Here is a 6,517-nt window from a genome sequence, read left to right on the forward strand (position 1 = left end):
GAGAAAGAGAGAGGAGGGAAATAAGCCATGTGTAAGGATATGAAACTCATTGAGGTCAGCAGAGAAGTAAGTAACATGCTTAAGCAGGGACATGACATAATCAGATTAGTGTTTGGATTTTTGTTTTGTTTTGCTTTCTTCAATTGAGATATAATTAAAATATAAATTTATATTAGTTTCATATGTACAATATAATGCTTTAATATTTGTATATATTATGGTATGATCACCACAAATCTACTTAACATCCATCACCATACATAGTTACAATTTTTTAAAAAAGATTTATTCATTTGAGAGAGAGAGCATGTGCACTCATGAGCAGAAGGAAGGGCAGAGGGAGAGGGAGAAATCAGGAGTCAGAAACTAAAGCAACTAAGCCAAGCCACCCAGGTGCCCAGTTCTTAATTTTTTTCTTATGATGACAACTTTTAACATCCACACTCTTAGTAATTTTTAAATATACAATATAGCATTGTTAACTGTATATCACATCTCTATGTCCTATTTATTTTCTATTTGGCAGTTTGTACCTTTTGATCCCCATTCACCCATTTCACTACCACCTGCTTGCCTCTCACAATTAACAATCTGTTCTCAATATTTATGAGTTCGTTTTTAAAATTCCACATATAAGTGAAATCATATGGTATTTGTCTTTCTCTGACTTACTTCACTTAGTATAATGACCTCAGGGTCCATCATGCTATTGCAAATGGTAGGATTTCCTTTCTTAGGTCTGCATTCCATACATATATACAACGTATATGCTATACATTTCTGTTATAATTATATATATTATTATATATAAATATTATATATATATTATAAACACTATAAACTACAAATACTATAAATATGTATATAATGTAATAATAATAGTACATAATACACATATATCTTTTTTTTATCCATTCATCCATGGATGGACATTTAATCTGTATTCATGTCTTGGCTATTGCAAATAATGCTGCAGTGAATATGTGGGTGCAGGTATTTTTCTGAGTTAGTGTATTTGTTTCCCTTGGATACAGAATTCAACAAGTGAAATTGACAGATCATATGCACAAGTGCACAAGTGTTCTCTTCATATCTTCCTCTGTTTTTTTTAAATTTTTATTTATTTATGATAGTCACAGAGAGAGAGAGAGAGAGAGAGAGAGAGAGAGAGAGAGAGAGAGGCAGAGACATAGGCAGAGGGAGAAGCAGGCTCCATGCACCGGGAGCCCGACGTGGGATTCGATCCCCGATCTCCAGGATCGCACCCTGGGCCAAAGGCAGGCGCTAAACCCCTGCGTCACCCAGGGATCTCCATCTTCCTCTGTTTTAAATATTTTAACACAGATTAGTGTTTTAAAAGATCATCATGGCTGCTCTATGGACCATGGATTAAAAGGAGAGAAGAAGAGAAGCAAGACCAGTTCAGAAACTGTTGTAATAATCCAAGAGAGAGATGAGTGTGGATCAAACTATAGTAGTGAAGAAAAGTAAATTATTTTAGAGATATTTGGAAGTGGATTTAACAGATCTTGGCTATTAAAATGAAATAAGGGTGAGTGAAGTGAAGTAAGTCAATCGAAGAAGGACAATCATATGGTTTCACTCATACAGGGAATATAAGAAATAGTGAAAGGAATTATTTTCCCTTTCGGAGGGAAAATGAGTGGGAAAAATTAGAGAGAGTGACAAAACATGAAAGACTCCTAACTCTGGGAACCGAAAAAAAAGGGTAGTGGAAGGGGAGGCGGGGGCGGAGGGAGTGGGGTAACGGTGACGGGCACTGAGGAGGGCACTTGATGGGATGAGCACTGGGTGTTATATACTATATGTTGGTAAATCAAACTTCAACAACATAAAATAAAATGAAATAGGGGACAAAGCATAGCAGTGCCACTAGTTTGGGGGAGCTTGAGAGGAAAGAGAGGAGATATGGAGAAGTGGAAAGTAAGACAGGAACAGGATGAAGAGGAGGATGATAAAGTGTGGTGAGGGAAGAATGTCACACCTTGATGCTAATTAAAGAATGATGTTTGTTGCAGATATCACCAAGCAGGCAGATAAGGAGGACCTTCCCAGCACTCTTGAAATCACTCCACGTTGGTGGCCACCTAGCCTGCTCATGAGTGGGTGTAAGTTTAAGTTGGAACGGGTCTAGGAGGAGTGCTATGGCCCAACATTGCCTGGGATCCAGAGCAGCCCAGTTGTGGATACGACAGGTCAGGTACAAATTTGTTGAATCTAAGACTATGAGTCTATGTGCTCTTTCTCCTTAATTGACTTAGAAGAGTGATAGTTAACAACTCCTCATTCCTTAAATACATATCCATTGGTGGGATTCCTGAGACTTGCAGCTCATTCTTACTCACTTGATGTTGCTAAACTAATAGTGTTCTATTAAAAAAAGAAATGAAATAATTAATTCCAAAAAGTTAAAGTCAGTTTTGCATTTAATGAAAATTTATATTCCTTTTAAGGAAACTGAAATTAATACTTAATCCTTTATATCTGGAGAAGTAAAATTTTCTTTGCTGGGAAGAATGGTCAAAATATATATATGTGTTGAATCTTAAAAACAAAGACAGACATAGAATTTTTATGGTAATATCAGTGATCCTGGAAGGTTGCCCCAAAAGAAAATAGTGCCTATAGGAATGACAGCTCCACACTCAAGGGAGGGAACTGCGTATTTCGTGGTTTACAATGTGTTCAATTACTGGGTAGATCAGTGACTCAAGGCCCTTCGCAGTGCAAAAGACTATTAGATCACTTACCAACTGCCCCCGCCTCCCCATCCCACCAGTGCAAGATTCTTCTCTTTGGTATGTTCATAAGGACTCTGTTCAGTCTCGTTTTAAAGGTCTTAGGCTTGGAGGTTTTAATCACCTTCTTTAGAAGACTCTTCCCTCCTATCATAGGAAGTATGTCCTTAAGGGAAATTCACTGATACTTAACCCATATTTTACTTGTTATAATTTCCTATTACTCTAATTAATACCTTTCTCTGAGCTTTTGCTTGTGACTCACCCACCATGTATCACCTCTTCCTCTGTGGTGTTTTTGCCATTTAGATCGCTTGCATGTGGACAGTTATCCTGAGTCTCTAGTCAGTCTTAATAGTTAGGAAATGTTTAAGCCTGTAGTACTAATAAATCAGCTCAAGGTATAATTAGAGGCTTAACTCTGTGAAGAGAAGATGTAACCCATTTGTTAATAACATCACTTAGGTCTTTTGAAAACATTCCTGCCTAAAATAACTGAGTCAAATTAAGAACTAGCCTTAGACAAAATGTCAAAATAATGGCCTTCGAGGACATTAAGAGCCCAATTCCTCTACTGAAAGTGTAGCTAAGAATGTGCTGCAGCTTTCTGCTAGTTATTCCATAGGTATGTTGACTTTCAGCTTTTCCAAAGTTGATTAAAATTCAGATAAAATTAATATGCATTGATGTGCTACAGGCTTTTGTTTAATCCTTACCTTATAGTCATCTTATAGACAATTACAACACAGCCAAGAGATGTTAAGTAATGTTTACAATGCCACATAGTAGGAAGTGACTGACCCAGGATAGATACCCAGGTCTTTTGACTCCAAATCCTGAGCTCTTAAAATGTCATTCACCTGTTTCAGAGATGATAACACTATTACTTAGTAGATTTGAGTCTCTCTACCACACCATGAGGCCTTAGCAAAATATCTGCTTCATATTTTCTGCTGTGCCATAAACCATATGGGCATTAAGAACAAACATGCTTATGGATGTATAAGAGCTATGGAATTGATATTCTCCACCTTATAGTAATCATGCCTCCTTGCTCAACCTATTTCACATTTATTCATTTTGTCTTCTTACACATATGGCTACTGCCCCCTTTTATGGACAAGGTACTCTCAAAAGTTTTCTAAAGAGACACAGTAGAAAGTGGCTAAGTTCAAAATCAAACACGAATCTCTGATTCCAAAGCCCTTCCTTCATTTGTTGAAAGTGAATGAAGGAAGCCTTACTTTGCTTCCTCATTAGGAATGGGGGTGGGGGTGGGGAAGATAACCAAAGAGCAATTGCAACATGTTTTGCAAAGTAAAATATGCTAGTGAACTGATTGTATCAACCAGCTCCATAGGAATCCTGCACATGATAAACTTTAAGACTCACTAAACCAGTTTTTCTGTTGTGTAATTCCTCCTCCTGTCACCCTCCTAAATATGCAATGTCATCTCTTATGTATTGTAACCTGATCTGTGAAAGCTAGTTTTAGTTCTATTGCTACTTGGATAAATTACATTTAAGGTTAATAATTTTTAATGAAGAGAACATTCTCTATGATTAAATGAAATTTCAAAAGAGCATGTAACCTAATAAAACTACCTCCGCCAGGTGGTCAAGGTGATCAACAGTGATAAATCATGGGATTAAATTGGCACTTTATGTCTGTGGTCTTGCTTCTAAAGATTGTAACTTCCATCTTATCAAGAGAAAAAATATAGAAAAAATCTCAATAGAAGGACATTTTACAAGGTACCTAATATAGATATAGATATAGTTGAAACCAAAATACCTAAGTATTCTTCAAAACTGTCAAAGTCATCAAAAACCAAGGAAGTCTAAGAAATTGTCACTGTCAATAGAACCCTAAGGAGACATGAAGAGTAAGTGTAATGTGACCTCTTAGATGATATCCTGGAACAGAAAAAGTACATTGGTAAAAACTATAAGTGGACCTAGAAGCGGCTCCTCGCGCTCCTGCAACCTCTGTCAGGTTCTGCCTCCTCGCCTCCACTCCAGCCTCCACCATGTCCATCAGGGTGACCCAGAAGTCCTACAAGGTGTCCACCTCCAGCCCCCGGGCCTTCAGCAGCCGCTCCTACACGAGCGGGCCCAGCTCCCGCATCAGCTCCTCCGCCTTCTCCGGGTGGGCAGCTGCGGCGGCAGCTTCCGGGGTGGCCTGAACAGCAGCATGAGTGTGGTCGGGGGCTACGGCGGGCCCGGGGCCGTGGGGGGGGGGGCGGGGGGGGCATCACGGCCGTCTCAGTGAACCAGAGCCTGCGGAGCCCCCTGAAGATGGAGGTGGACCCCAACATCCAGGTGGTGCACACCCAGGAGAAGGAGCAAATCAAGAGCCTCAACTACAAGTTTGCCTCCTTCATCGACAAGGTCAGACACCTGGAGCAGCAGAACAAAATCCTGGAGGCCAAGTGGGGCCTCCTGCAGCAGCAGAAAACCGCTCGGAGCAACACAGACATGTTTGGGAGCTGCATCCACGACCTCCGGAGGCAGCTGGACACCCTGGGATAGGAGAAGCTGACGCTGGAAGTGGAGGTTGGCGACCTGCAGGGGCTCGTGGAGGGCTTCAAGAACAAATACGAGGATGAGATCAAATTGCGTGGAGACCTGGAGAATGAATTTGTGCTCATCAAGAAGGATGTGGATGAAGCTTACATGCACAAGACAGAACTGGAGCCCCGCCGGGAAGGGCTGACCGACGAGATCAATCCTCAGGGCAGCGGCATGAAGAGGAGACCCGTGAGCTGCAGTCCCAGATCTCGGACCCGTCCGCGGTGCCGTCCAGGGGTAACAGCCGCGCCCTGGACCTGGACGGCGTCACCGCCGAGGTCAAGGCCCAGAACGAGGACATCGCGCACCGCAGGCGGGCGCAGGCCGAGACCATGCACCGGATCAAGTGCGAGGAGCTGCAGACCTTGGCCGGGAAGCACGGGGATGACCTCCGTCGCACGAAGACTATTTCCGAGATGAACCGGAGCATCCGCCGCCTCCGGGCTGAGATCGAGGCCCTCAGAAACCAGAGGGCTGCCCCGGAGGCCGCCGTGGCCGACGCCGAGCCGCGCGGGGAGCTGCCGTCAAGGACGCCAATGCCCAGGTGGCCGAGCCGGAGCCGGAGGCCGCCCTGCAGCGGGACGAGCGGGACATGGCCCGGCAGCTGCGCGAGCACCGGGAGCTCCTGAACGTGAGGCTGGCCCCGGACCTCGAGATGGGAGATCGCCACCGACCCACGCTGCGGGGGCGAGGAGAGCCGGCTGGAGCCTGGGATGCAGAACACGAGCATCCATAGGAAGACGACCAGCGGCTACCCCGGGGCCTGAGCTTGGCCTACGGGGCCTCACAAGCCCCCGCCCCAGCTACGGCCAGAGCCCCTTCCAGTCCAGCTTTGGCCCTGGCGGTTCCTTCAGCCGCAGCAGCTCCTCCAAGGCCATGGTTGTGGAGAAGATCGAGACTCGCGATGGGAAGCTGGTGTCTGCGTCGTCTGACGTCCTGCCCAAGTGAACAGCCACCGCGGCCCTCCCAGCCTCCTTGCTCTTGTGGCCCCTTGAAGCCTTTGGGGGAAGGAGCTGTGCAGGGGGCCTCGCGTAGGAGAGATCCGCCTGAGGCTCAGCCCCGGTCCCCAGCCTACCCTTAGGGGGAGTCTACTGCCCTGGGTACCCCTTCTTGTCCATGCCCCCAACCGAAAGCCAATTCAAGTGTCTTTTCCCAAATAAAGCCGCTGCCAGTCAAAAAAAAAAAAA

The 6,517-nt window shown here is 44.3% G+C and overlaps 1 pseudogene; it reads left to right on the top strand.

Moving 5' to 3' along the window:
* Window positions 1-4,742: 4,742 nt before the first annotated feature.
* Window positions 4,743-6,517, top strand: LOC140609528 (keratin, type II cytoskeletal 8 pseudogene; annotated as a pseudogene).

The sequence above is a fragment of the Canis lupus genome, chromosome 18 (genome assembly GCF_048164855.1).
Source record: "Canis lupus baileyi chromosome 18, mCanLup2.hap1, whole genome shotgun sequence".
NCBI classification, from domain to species: domain Eukaryota; kingdom Metazoa; phylum Chordata; class Mammalia; order Carnivora; family Canidae; genus Canis; species Canis lupus.